General features: G+C 41.6%; 2 pseudogenes; both read left to right on the forward strand.

The window, feature by feature from the left end:
- The first annotated feature begins 8,878 nt into the window (after positions 1–8,878).
- LOC147432877 (uncharacterized) lies at positions 8,879–9,957 on the forward strand (annotated as a pseudogene).
- A 3,964-nt stretch (positions 9,958–13,921) lies between these two features.
- Positions 13,922–14,506, forward strand: LOC147432878 (deoxyuridine 5'-triphosphate nucleotidohydrolase pseudogene; annotated as a pseudogene).
- The last annotated feature ends 302 nt before the right edge of the window (positions 14,507–14,808 follow it).

Genomic DNA, 14,808 nt, shown 5'->3' on the forward strand with positions numbered 1-14,808 from the left:
TTAGCTTTATAAAGTTTGATATGTTTAACTTTGATGTCAAGTGGTTCAAAGTTATTACCATCATCCCTAATGCAACTGAGAGTAAAGACAAGAGTGGATTGATTCAAGTGAACTCTAGGCGGGTGTGGACAGATATGCGAGATACATTCGTACTTCTGCAGCATTGTGAGCAAGTTGTGTTCATACACAATCCACTATGGATAGAAAATTATGCGAATGATCTGTCTAAACCCTGCTAGCTCTATGTCGTTCAAGTTGCTGCTTGGAGCAAGCAAGTGTGTGAAGGATTGGACATTGAGGTCGAAGAGGTGGTTCATGAACAAAGCGCAGGACCGACGGAAACTTTAAGTTTAGATTTTGAGGTGGATGTCAGCAGTGAACAATTGTTTGAACCTAGAGATGAGGTGTTAAAAATATTGAAGCTGATGCGGAGAGTGACCAAGAAGTAGAGTTTGATGACGAAGATGCAGAAGTACAGATTGGGATAGACATCTTTGGTGCATCAGATCTCATAGAAAATGAGAGATTAACTAATGATTTTTGTTAAAAACTTTTTTGTAAAACTCTTTTTATTAGTCTACTATACAGTTTAGATTCATTCATTTGTGTTGAAATTTTGTTTATTTGTTATTTGTATTGATTAAGCGTTTCTTTTGTAAACTAACATATTTTGTGGGTGTTATTTGTGTATGATTAGCCATGGCCGATGATGATGAGCCATACTCTCTTAGTTTTAGTTTTCCTATCACTCCGGATAGCATGTCACCCGAGAAGATGAGCTCGTCTTTGTCTCAGTTCACACCAGAGAAGATCGCGATGGCACAGCACCTTTGGGAAGCAGGTCCCTCTAGACCTACTATAGCAGACCCTACGCCCAAGACTAGTGTGGTCCCTACAACAAGCGGCCCCACACCTCAGTCTAGTGTGTCCCCTACGCCTAGGACTCATGTGCCCCCTACACTGATGGGTGGTTCATCCTCGAGACGAGGTAGGCATCGTTATGGAGGTGGTTGTTGTGGTAGTGGTTCTACTGATGTGCCCACACCACCGAGAGAGCATCCACCACTCTCTTCAATAGATAGTTCCCCAATTGGCACACCACGTACACCTTGGGGATCACACAAGCATGATCCTAGCAAGGTGTACAAGAGCAGAGATGGGACTGTTGTGGCGGATAGGGTCGGAAAGGCCATGCGACAGAGGATTCGGCAGCTCTGTACCATTCAATTTGGTCACTCTGTGATGGAGGTTTGGGATAATCTCGATCTTGAAAGAAAGAACTACATCGTCAAGGCCATTCACAAAGAGTACAGGCCGGCAGAGGGGTACGATCCAGTCTCGAATCCCTGGATTTTGAGCGTGGCAAAGGCCACATTGTCACACCGTTGGTCAGAGGTGAGAGACAAATACAATGCCGGTAGTCCAAAGCTGGCATGTTTGGATGCAAAGGAGTGGGTGGGGATTGCACGAGAGACACAAGACAATCCCGAGAGATTTCGACAGCAGAGAGATGTAGCCAGAGCACGTTCAGAGTCTATTGGAGCATCACATCTTGGGAGTAGACGCTACGACACGCTTCGACATGAGTTTGTAAGTATTATACGTATGCTTTAAATTATTGAAAATATATATGTTATTTGAAGATTTATCTAATGATTAAATCATTATTTCGTAGGAAGTTTCCGTGAAGCGCCCTCCAACACGCCGAGAGCAGAAATATGGGTACAAGCATGGACTTGTGGCCCTTTTGACACAGCTCCAGGAGGAGGGAGAGGACGTCGACTGGGAGGCATTACCATGAGGGTCTTCTTGATACAGTTTTACAAAATCATCTTTATACATTCTTCTTGGTATAATCTTTTTTGTAGTTGTGGCCTTCTTGATACAGTCTCACTCAGTCATTGTTTGCATATGTACAATTTTGTACTTCTATGTTTATGGTTTATGGGTATGTTTATGGTATGGCACAGATGTTATGGTTAAGGTTTGGTAGTCAAGATAAGGTTATGGTTTTTCTATGATGGTATGGCAATCATGTGATGGTTATGGTTGTGCAATGATGGTATGGCTGTTATGGTTATGGTATGGCAAACAGGTTATGTTTACGGTTTTGCAATTTTTGACTCATGTTTTAATTATGTTTATAAAATCTTGATGCCGTTATGCCATGATCAAGCTTTTGATTTTGTAATTATGTTATTTTTACAATTTTGCTAATTGCCATACACTCGCTCTTTAGCGTCAGCTTGTAGGTGGAGTGTGGTTGCTTGTGCACTCTTCCTTTGGGCAGAAAGGGCTGTTTTCTTTTGTTGTAGTACGTGCAGCATCAATTCCCAGCCCTCTTTGCCCAAAAAAAAATTGCAAGTTTCGTCGTCAGTACAGGCGTCGGTATAAACTTCGGAGGATGCGTCGAATATCCTTTATAATTACCCACGCCTATTTCTAAGCTGATTTTGACGTAAAGTATACCAATGCTTATACCGACGACACGAAACCGGCGTCTTTTTTGAGGCCTATTTCGGTGCTTTTTAGTTTTGAAAATAACTTTATTTCTTCGGTATATGTGCTGATTTTTGCACGACGTGTTGTAGTGCAATTTGCTGGATGCATCTATGAGGGCAAAAAGAAGATATGGAATCGTAGAACTACAGAAAGGGAAAAAGAAGAAATTAAAGCAAAATTCAGATTCTGAGGAGGAGGAATTTCATGATGGTGAAGATGATTATGATTCAAAATTGAGAGTGTCATGCAAGAGAAAGTTTTTTTCAAAGATATGAACAAACCACTGTCACAATTGAATGTAGTGCTCTTGGTGAAGGAATTTCCATTTGGGGATGCGGAGGAAGAGGAGCACAAATCCAAAGATAAGGAATCAAAACCAAGCATGATTTCACCAGTAGTGCAAACCTTAGTCATTAAAAAATTTAAAGCTAAGGGCAAAGCTAAAGTGGTTGGCCAAGGGGATGCATTGAATGGACCTCTTGATCTGGAATCCAAAAACAACATATGAATGTGAGTGTTAAGGAGATTCAAGAAGCACAAGGAAAAGATAGGAGAAGAAAAGAGATGGACTTGAGAAAAGATGAATTTGATGTTGAGAAGTTGGGGGAAATAAACCAAGGAACCTAGTAAGTATAGTTCCTAATTCAGGGAGTCCTTCTTGATGAAGGGATGACACCTGAAAAGAGGAAAAAGATAGCTTGGAGAAGGTCATTTTCTATGGTCCTAGGAGTTCTCTATGTAAGAGGATTGGATCAAATAGGTGTGTTCCAAGGGGATGCATTTAATGGACCTCTTGATTGGGAATCCCAAAACAACATATGAATGTGAGTGTTAAGGGAGGAAATCCATACACCGAGCATAAAAAACCGAGCACAACATTTTTTCAAGAAAAAGTAAAGAGAATTGTAACACAAAAAACATTTTTGTATTAAGCCCTACCATAATGTCAAGTGCAGGCAGTCCAACAAATTGGTCAAGGTGATCATTGTGACAATATAAATTCCTAATTGATTGATTAACATAAGCTATTGAATCATTGCAAGTACAAGTATAATAGGTACCCATCTTGCGATGGAAATTGCATGGAATTCAAAAAAATAGTCAATCCATAGAGGACCATAAAACTTAGGTCAAAAAGCCGATGCTATGTTAAAATTCTGGCCCCACACAAATTCACAATCCCTAGAACATCTCTACTTTTGTCAGTGCTGCTTGATGCACAAACTCATGAGCTACAGAATCCAACCCAAGGACTTCAAAATACACAAAGTACATGTGTTTGCAAGGAAGGTATGTGAGACGCTTGGTTGCTGTCACTTTTTTGGAAATCCTCACAAGTACATCGAGGAAAGTCTGCAATGCAACACATTAGGTACCAATATAACCTCTCTCACTAGCTATGCTTGCATGCTTTGTCCCAATGCTATCCTCTCATTAAAGTCTTTGGTTAATTTTGACCTCCATCTAACATGCTTTCCATCTTTGAATCTAGCACAAAAAGAACTAGGATGTGTTCCACATTGCCCACTATTTAGCTCTGGACTTGGTATTTGCATTTCCAGAAGTGTTGATTGAGATGTATCAACAAGTTTTCTACTCGATGCAAAAACTGACTGATTGTTGATAAAGCTGGCTACTGCCAAGTCTACCACAATGGTCATATGGATGATTCAACATAAAATATTGTGCTAGAATTTGTTACATGCACCATCTCAACATGCAATGAAGTGTGCAAGGACGAACTCAAATAGTTATGGAGAATAGGACATGCTATTTTGGATGAGATTCCAACATTGAAAACTTGGTTGTCATGGTGAAATGTTGTAGTGCCACACTGAGGAGACATATTTGTTGCTCAAGACAAGTGAGGTGCTTTTGTCCCAAGAACAAACAATCTTTTCGAGGCTAAACATGCAAGTATGTGTGCTTTTGTTGGTTATAAAAAAGACATTGTTCTTTATGAAGTCACTTGTGCAGATGTGACACTAGTAGTTCTTTAAAGTGTGAATTACAACACCTACTCAAAGGGCATGGAGCAAAACAAAGACCACTTTTTACAAACCACAATCTCTTGGAAAAGACAACCATCGGTGTTTTTTTATATGTGCCACGCTCTTCAAGATACTAAGTTTGAAAAGTTCAAAACCTTGGGAGAGAAAATTTCAAGGGGTTGTGTTTTTTTCCCCAAACCTCAATCGACTACACCTCTCTCAACTTATTCTCTGGTTCAATTTTCCTCCATAATGTTGATGAACTACACCTCTATGCTCCATTTTCCTCCTTATCTGTATTTTCTCAACTTATTATCATTAAATCTTCTTCAATGTCTCAAGCTACATCTATGTTATTTTCATCTAGTCTTGAAAGAGCTGCAATTTTTTTCCAGCCCTAGCCATTGATAGCCTTTTTTTGGCTCTCCGTAATTGCCATAGTGAGTTACCCCACCCTACCAAAATCACCTAAACACTGTGGCTATTCTTACCTTTTCATTGTACATAGGCGTGTGTGAGTTAGGGGGCTTTTCCCATATCTTCTTAAAACCCTCAGCTAGCTAGTCATGGGCTAGTTGAGCCAAAAAAATTAAAAATTAAAAAATAAGATACATTATGGCCCATTTGTGTGTAAATATTTCATTGTATATAGAGCCTAAATATAAGAAATTTTCATAATTATTTTGGTATTTATTTAAATATTTTTTCCTAGGTGTGTGTTATTTGTCTATGTATGCTATGTACATTGACTCACCATTACCACAATTTTCTTACCATTTTGCATGCTCTTTATTCCTTATAAAAATATCTTCACACAAGATTCTCTTATTTTTTGTGTGAATCCACTCCTAAGAAAAAACCACAAAAATACTTTCCACCATCAGTCATTGCCTTTCACTAAATTCCTATTTCTTACAGGTATTTTTTCTTTCCTCTGGTAAATAAATATACATCAATAAAAAAAATGAGGGCCCTCTTCATTTGATTCCCTATATTTTCATATATTTATTTTTTATATATTTATAGCCCACACTATTCTAGATTCCATAAATTGTTTATATATACTAGCCTGTCTTTTTTTATCATATCCATGTATTATATTTATGCATAATCCACAACCATGCACATTTTCAAACCCCTAGGAATCAATTATGTCATGCTCTCATGAAAGGAGAGGCTCACATTTGGAGCCATATGCAAATTCAACAAGAGGGGGGGCACTGAAGACTTTTTGTGAAGAAAAAACAGGTCTTTTGGTGGGATTTTTAATATCCATCTCCACTCCGAATTTGAAGTGGTAGTCAAAAGAGAAAATGTGGACCAAGAGCTGAATAATCACCTCAAACATTTTGGTGATTTTTGGAGCAACCATTGGTAAGCTAGGATTTTTTGAGTGGATCCCAATCTACCCACTTTTCTCACAAGTAGCCCATAGTCTTCTCTCACCTCTTTCCACACTTCTACACACACACACACTCATTCCTCTCAATACCTCACTCAAACCTGCACCTTTCATGGTTTCTCTCACCTTCTTCACCATTAACCTCTCCTCTTACTCCCATAGCTCTCATATGAGCTCTCCATGTGCATACACCATATCTATGCCTCTCTCTATTATTTCCAAAGTACAATTCCATCTTACCCCTTCTCTATATATATAAAATTCAGCATATAAACCATGCTTAGCCTCTGAAAATTAAGAGATATCATCAACCAAATTTCCAGTTTCATCAAGATTATCAACCTTGGCGGCGGTGGCATAAAGAAGAGAAGAAGAAGAAGATGATCGATAGTCATTTTGGGAACCTACACAAGTAAGTATTTCTTCAAGCTTCACCATCACAAGGATTTACTCACTTCATTCAACCATCTTACTTCAACCATCCACCCCATTCTACCCATTGTAAATATATCATTAACTTTCTAGTGATTACTAACACTAATCACTAACATACTAACACAAAATAGCCATTGACCTAACCATAAAAGACACCTCACCTCAAGACATGTGCATAGTAACTCTCTCACTCTCTTTCTCTCTCTCTCTCTCTCTCTCTCCCCTTACTTAAAACTCTACTTTCACCTTATCTACCATCAATAATGCTCTCTTTTGAGCCCACATCCATTACTCAAGCAGACAAAGAAGGCTCGCAATGTTTTGATATTCAAAACATTCATAATCCTGATTTGTTAGCTTGTAAATTAGGATTTTCAATAATCTTAATGAGGAGACTCCAACCTATAAATAGGCCCCTTTCCTTCTTGTAAAACAACCTCCAATATCTCACATAGCACCCCAACACTCTATGCGTGAGGAGAGACTTAGGTGTAGCAACCACTTTTGAGCTTTACTCTTGGTGTGAGAGAAGCTTTCAAGCTACACATTGCAAGTGAGAGAGCGTGAGTTCCACAAATCTCAAAACCACTATTGTATATGCTCCTTCATCATCAATAAATTGAGGTTTGGTGCATCAAAGGCGTGATTCAACGTTCAAATCTTCGTCCTTTCATTTGTGCAATACGGTTTGGTGAATTCAAGGTGACTTGTGTATTTTGAGTTTCTATCGGTTCATCTTGATTTTAGAAAGTGTTTTAGTGTGTTTTTCATTGCCAATTTTGTGTCCATTGTAAGAGGGTATTGTGGTGAGAGGTCTCCCACACCCTAAGACAGTGTGTGTGTGTGTGTTTTGGCAATGTTTAGCAATCACTAAGCATTGAGTGAGTTTTTGTACAAGATCTACGATAGCATCATAACGAACCATCTCCATTTGCAAGTCACAAATAAAGTATTACGCAAGATCCATTCCTCTCTCTCTTCCCTTTGCTCTAGCTCTCTCTCTGGTCCATTTTGTGTGTGTTTTGGTATGAGGTTGCTTGTGTGTGTTGTGTGGTGCATCTTCTTGGTTGTGCCAAAATCTCTCTTGCGTCCTAGTTCGCATACCATAACTAGGTGGTGCCCTTTCACTTGTTTGGCTGTGGGTTTGTTGTTGTTGTTTCTGTGCTTGTGGTTGCCCCAGCCCCAATTGAGCAGCACGGGAGCCTTGAGGGGTGTTTAGAGGTCGCCTCTCTTGTTGCCCTCCCCGGACCACCTCACCATCATCACGTCACATTGTTCAACTATGTGTAGAGCATGTAATCCGCCAAAGCAACACCAAAGCATGGCTCTTAATGTTTACAAATGTAACAAAAACTTGATTCTTTTCATTTTAAAAATTGTATTTTAGGGTAGCAAGGGATTAGAGCACGCGGTTAAGCAAGGTAAGGGGGCCTACCTGGCAAACTTGCTTCTTTTCATTTTAAAAATTGCAGGCTCATCAACGAGTTAGAGCGTAAGGAAAGGTTTATATGTGGTAGATGAAAGAGTAAATAAAGATTTTTATGCCTTTTTGTTCATTTGATTGATGATTTACTTTGAGAGCATTAGCTTGTGTTTGTTAATTGGGATTGTGCTTTAAATTATTTTGCATCAACGCGGTATGTTGATTGGCCATGTTCAGATAGATAGGATCAAGAAAATTAACTCAAGGACGACAATAAGCACATCAAAGTAATTTCACTTGTCTAATAGCCTCCGTGCCACTAGGAATGCTCAAGAGTCAAGGGTTGTACAGTTGCCTAATAGCCTCTACGCCGACTCAAAATGCTCAAGGGCTATTTAGATTGAGATTAAATTTTTTAAAGCTCAATACGCTTTTGGGTGACCTTAAGTGGGACTCTATCTTCATTACTTCGTTAGCATAGGAGCCAATTTCAAGTCCCTGGCACCTCAGTAACCCACGTGACGATACTTTTTAACAAGAACTATTAAAAAGCGTGTAGCAAAACTGTTCTCATTAAGCTTCAAGTTAAGCTCGAAAAACTCCTGCTCTGCCAAATGATTGGTGGGCAGAGGCTGCCGGTGGGTGAGTAAAGCGCTTCATGTCAAGCTCGGAAAACTCCTGCTCTACCAAATGATTGGTGGGCAGAGGCTGCCGGTGGGTGAGTAAAGCGCTGCTCGTACAATGTCTGGCGGGAAATCGGTGCACATACCAAAGCTTTCCGCATTGACTACTTTGCAGTCGTTGTCCGGACATTGAAGTGTGCAGGAACAATGATAGAGGAGTTGTGAGAAGAGATTTCATCCTCTCCACCCAGCCATGCACTTTCCCAAGGCTCTGTTTAGGCGCCCTACAAGGCCACAGGCTCGTCCTTGAGTCGCTTGTTCGAATCCTGTAGTGACATTTAGTGTTTCTTTTGAACAGAAATATCGTGGGATCATTAAAGAGCTCATCATCAATTCGAGCGGGAGCGCATCGACGGGCTATGATCTTTGAATGATGTGGGCCGTCCGTTTATTCCTAGGAAATGATTTTCATATAGAATGCCAGTCCTGTGTGTGTGCATCCATGGCGTACTCCAGCAATGCCGACGACGATGAATTCTATTGTGATAAGTGCGGACGAAGCTTTGTGTCGGAGCAGGCGCTACAGGCTCACCTCACGCACTCATCGCGCCACGGCCAGTACTGCGATAAGTGGGAACGACGCTTTGTATTCGAGCAGGCGCTGCAATCGCATCCCACACACTCATCGCGCCACCACTATATTGGCGAGATGAGAACTTCAGCTGCGCTAAGTGCAAATGAAGCTTTGTATCCAAGCAAGTGCTGCAGGCTCACCTCACGCACTCATCGTGCCACAAGTACGCCTCCTACTACGATAAGTGCGAACGAAGCTTTGTGTGCGAGCAGTCGCTGCGGGCTCATCGCACGAACTCATCACACCACCACTACTATGCTGATTGCGAGCGTGATTTTACCAGCAACAACGACTTGCGTCATCACCGTGCTTCCAAACGGCACTGGGCCCCTATATCTCCTGCCCTCGTTGTAAAGTTGGCTTTGTCTCTGCCTTCACCAAGCACGTACGCTCTTATTTAATTGTACCCTTCATGCGTTATTCTTTACAAGCTCGCAATCTCATCAGACATCTCTCAGCTAGTTTCGGGCTGAAATGGGTAGCTATTACAACATAAGCAACCAATAGATGTTGCGCCTTGCTCGACAGTCTGAGGTAGATTGTGGTGTCCCCAATCTCTTGACAACACCACGAATAGCTGGATCGCAAGACTGGTAAAGATTTTTTTCCTTGTGCATTGCTTTACTGTCTGAGTTTGAGATCTCATTCGCATGATCCGCAGGGATGATGTTGATGAGTCATGCGATAAATCAACAATTTATGCTACTGAAGCTTCTTATAATGACAGCTGCTATGTGTGCCCAATTTGTGACAGAGGTTTTGAAAGACTAATGAGCCTAAATCAGCATCTTAACTCCAATACTCATGAGCTGCAACAAATTTATAGGTTTGTAATTGGAAACGCTCTCTTGTGCTCTCAAATTCTTGTTCTTATTCCGATCCTCACTATGGCTTGCATGGATATGCTTGTAGTACATAATTGGGCTATGATTACTCCGTTAGCGTAGGAGCCAATTTCAAATCCATGGCCTCTCAGTAACCCACATGGTAGAGCTTTAAAATGCCTGTCTCCCTTTATTTATCATCGCGTGGCTTTTTAAATTGCGGTGAATCTCAGTGCAAATTTATATAGCAATTGTTGCAATTCTCCATGCACTCGCAGATTCAAACAACGATTGCGATAATCAATAGCAGTTTCACCTCAGCTCTCCACTCCTATGAGCAGATTCTAAGTGATGGCGTCTTTGTTGATGCCGTTACTTACTCTTTGCATCTTGAAGGCCTGCAGCATCACCCAAAATCTTGACATCGACACACAAATTCATGATGAGATTTCCAGCCCCAAGGGCTATTGAGAGGAGATATTGTGCTTGGCAGTTCTTTGGTCGCATGCCAAATGTAGTGCGCTTGAGAAAGCACAAAAACTGCTTGAGGAGCTTCCTGCCTGAAATTTTGCCTCTTGGAATGTAGTGATTCAGGATGCTCTAGATTGTTCTCAGCACACGCAATCACCTGCACATGCATCTTGAAGGCATGTGGCTCTACGCACAACGAGAGAAAGGCTAGAAAGATTTCGTGCTTGGCACTACCTTGGTCGATATGTATGCCCAATGTGGTGCGCTTGAGAAAGCACAAAAACTGCTTGAGGAGCTTCCTGTCTGAAATGTCACCTCTTGGAATGCATTGAATGTGGGATGTGCATAACAAGAGCAGATCCATAAAGCTCTAGGCTATTTTCAGCGGATGCAAATGCTTGGAATGCATTGGTCGTGGGATACGCACTACAGAAGCAGGGCCAGAAAGCTCTAGTCTATTTTCAACTTCCTGTCCAGAATGTCAACTCTTGAAATGCACTTATTGCGGGATGTGCGCAACAAGAGCAGCGCCAAAAATCTCTAGGCTGTTTTCAGCGGATGCAAAAGCAAGTGTATTTTTCAAAATACAGTCACCTCTACTTTTGTCTTGAATGCTACGCTTACATCTTAAAGGCATGTGGCTCTACACAAGTGCTCGAGGAGATTCCTGTCTGGAGTGTGGACTCTTGGAATGCACTAATTGCAAGATTTGTCCCACGTTGGCAGGGGCAAAAAGCTCTAGTTTGTTTTCAACTGATGCAAAATGAGGGCCTCTCTACAGATGTAATCACCTATGCATGCATCTTGAAGGCATGTGGCTCTAAGCAGGATGCTGACATGGGCACAAAAATTCACAATTGTATTGTTAGTCAAAGGCTGTTGAGAAAAGATGTCGTGCTTGGCATTGTCTTGGTCGATAAGTATGCAAAGCGAGGGTCTCTCTCCATATGCAATTACCTTTGCACGTACCTTGAAGGCATGTGGCTCTACACAATATGCTCATATGGGCACAAAAACTCAAAAGTATATTGTGAGTCGAAGGCTATTGAAGAAAGATGTCGTGCTTGGAAGTATTGTTTTGGTCGATATGTATGTCAAATGTGGTACGCTTGAGAAAGCACAAAATGTGTTTGAGGAGCTTCCTATCTGGAATGTCATCTCTTGGAATGCGCTGATTCGACATGTGCGCAACAAGAGCAGGGCCAGAAAGCCCTAGGTTGTTTCTAGCGGATGCAAAGCAAGAATCCTTCATCCATGTGGCATCGACCATCCAACAGCAAGTGCTTGCTCACTTTTTTTTATGGCCTTCATTAGTCGACTTGTCAAGACATGCAGCTATTCTTGCTCTAAACTACACTTTCGGCCCTATGATGACTTTCTCATCGCAAACAGAGAAATCGTCACAAATATAGCCTTTCAATGAAAACAAGAGATCGGCTTCCTTTGTTCTTTCTTGGTACCTTCATAGGAAAACCACAAGATGGGTAATCACTTCGAATCGATGCAGGATGTTGGCAAGGAAGCTCGTCAAGGCTGTTCTAAGCATATGCAAGCAGAAGGCATTTCTCCAATGCAATCATCTATGGAAGCAAGCACCTATGCTAGCATCTTGAAAGACTTTGTAATATGCTGACATGGGTGAGAGAATTTATGATGAGATTGCTAGTCAGCCACAAGCTATTCAGAAACAGGTTGTTCTTAGCAGGGCTTTTCTTTATATGTACGGCAAATGTGGTGTTCTTACAATGTCCACAGAAAGGCAAGAAATCCACTAAAAACTCTAGGTAAGAAGCAATACCCATGAAACACATCAAGCAGACTCACAAAAGCATGAGAAGTTCTCATGTCCGAATTGTCATCACTATTACAGATAAGCCCAACGTGGCTGTTTCAACGAAGTACTTTGTTGTTCTCATGGGATAGCGAAGGCCTCTTTCCAATTGTCCCAATGCAATCACTTACGTGAAGGTGTGTAGTCTTATGAAAGACGTTGACATGGGTGAGAGAATTAATGATGAGATTACTAGTCACAGGCTGTTGCAAAAAATTATCATGCTTCCTGTGATCTGGAGTGTGGACGTAAGATTTGTCCCACAGGGGCAGTGCCAAAAAGCTCTAATTTGTTTTCAACAGATGCGAAGCGAGGGCCTCTCTCCGGATGCAATCACCTATGCACGCATCTTGAAGGCATGTGGCTCTACGCAAGATGCCCAATGTCATTGATGCAAGGAAGTGCATCAACGAGAGACATTCAATCCTACGGTAGGCATTATCATTTTTTTACTTTTGACACTAAGAACGCAGTTAATGAATGCACTGAAAATTGCACGCTGCTGTGGAAATGGCACGTTCCCTCGTATTATAAAAATTGGAGAGGACTGTGCAAACTCCCCCATGTAAGGAAACTTGCATCCTTTTAAAACATGAACATGGAACAGCAAACAATTAATAACATTGACATCTTGTATGATCACGAACAATGAGCTTGACAAAATTATAGCCCTCCTTGTGGTTTTTTGTGAGGTACCCCTTTGAAGCACTACGATCGGTATCCCATTTCTGCAGAACGCCTCTAAACCACGACGATCGGTATCCCAAACACTCTTAGGTAAAAAAAGGTTAACATGCTTTGATGAAATCTCTCTCCATGCTTCATTTTCTTCTATAAAAAAAAATCAAACACCTTTTGATGAACTCTCTCTCTCTCTCTCTCTCTCTCTCTCATTTTGAAGTCTCTCCTCCCATTTAATAAATATCTTAGACATAAATTAATAGCATCAAATTAACGATTTTTTTATTCATTTGAGAAATGCTAAAATGGCATATACAGTTTCCAATATTTTACTTAATCTTAATTCGATACGAACGCAGCTAACGAAGCACTCTAGTTGCTTTTGCGCAGACTCGGAATAGCTAAGGAGTGTGTCCGATTGAACTTGTGTGCTCATCCTACAATGACCTACACCAGACAGGCTGCAAAAACTGGCTGCTTCTCTTAATCAGGACTCTTCCGCACCGATGCAGAATAGTTAAGGAGTTTGTCCGATTGAACTTGTGTGCTTGTCCTACACGAGGCAGGCTGCGCGAACTGGCTGCTTCCCTTAATCATCAGGACTCTATGTTAATTGGTTCCACGCCACCGTGGAGCAGTAGCGAGTGTGTCCCGTGCTATTCCTACACGTCCAAGCCTGTTGCGCGAACTCGCTGCCTATGTACTAGTCCTCCCACCTCCTCAGTGCCCATGCTTGGGACTCTGTGTTAACTGCTTCTGCGCCGCCACGGAGTAGTTAGGGAGTGTTCCCCAATTGAACTCTTGTGTGATTCTGAGACCAAGCCTACTCCACGAACTCGTGCCTATGTACTCGAAGGCTAGTGCTCCCACCTCTTGATCGGTGCCCATGCTTGACGACCCACCTCATATAAACTTCAAAATATTTTCATCGTTTTGGAACAAGGACGTCAAGTTATGGAGCAAGGTTGTCACTAACGTGCCAACGTTGGTATAGAGAGAGAGAGAGAGAGAGAGAGAGAGAGAGAGAGAGAGAAACCGAGAGACCTTTTGCAGCTTCATCGATCCTATGTGCACTCACCGGCCAGTTCTTTCATGAAGAAGGTCACCATGGCAGCAGCAGAGCCACTGGAACCCATCCCCAAGCTTGCCAAGCTGGAGGTACTGTCTCCATTAATGGCACCACTCACCATACACAAAAGCTCCTTTTCAAGAAGCTCTCTACTAACGTGATTACCCCCTCTTGTGGCTCCACCTTGGCTGCAGGTTATGACGTTTCCAGTGCATATGATGATGTTGTACCTGCTCGTGGAAAGGCTCTTATCAAAACTGACGTCTCCATTGCAATTCCAGAAAGAACATATGCGCACAACGCATGGATTTGGTCTTGCACGGAAACATTCCATTGATGTTGGGGCAGCAATGATCGACGTCTCCATTGCAATTCTAGAAAGAACATCTGCGCACTTAACGCATGGATTTGGTCTTGCGCGGAAACATTCCATCGATGTTGGTGCAGCAGTGATCGATGCCGGTTATCGTGGTCGACCAATTGGGGTGGTTCTCTTCAATTTTCTGATCATAACTTTACTACGAAGGCCGGTGATCGTGTTGCTCACCTTATTTTGGAAAGGATCATTCAAACCAAAGGTTATGGAGGTGAATGATTTAGAAGCAGTTGTTATACTGTGAGAGGGCGGGTTACACTTGTTCTTCCAAGCTCATAAACTTGAAAAAAGATGTATGAGGGGGCTTTGATCCCCTCCAAACTAACTTATACATGCTAGGCACATAAGAAGACACATAGGTTTCTTTCTCTTGTTTGTGGTGGTTCTTTTACCGTGAATCTTGAAATCACGTTCAGAGTATGTAGCCTCTTCATCTTGTTATATACAGCCAGCTCATAAATGAGCTCTTTTTAAGAGATGAGAGAGAGAGAGAGAAAGAAAGAATTGCTCGTGCACTCAAAGAAAGAGACAAAAAGAGTCTTTGTT

This window comes from Adiantum capillus-veneris, chromosome 20 (assembly GCF_014529385.1).
Source record: "Adiantum capillus-veneris isolate H3 chromosome 20, ASM1452938v2, whole genome shotgun sequence".
Classification (NCBI taxonomy): domain Eukaryota; kingdom Viridiplantae; phylum Streptophyta; class Polypodiopsida; order Polypodiales; family Pteridaceae; genus Adiantum; species Adiantum capillus-veneris.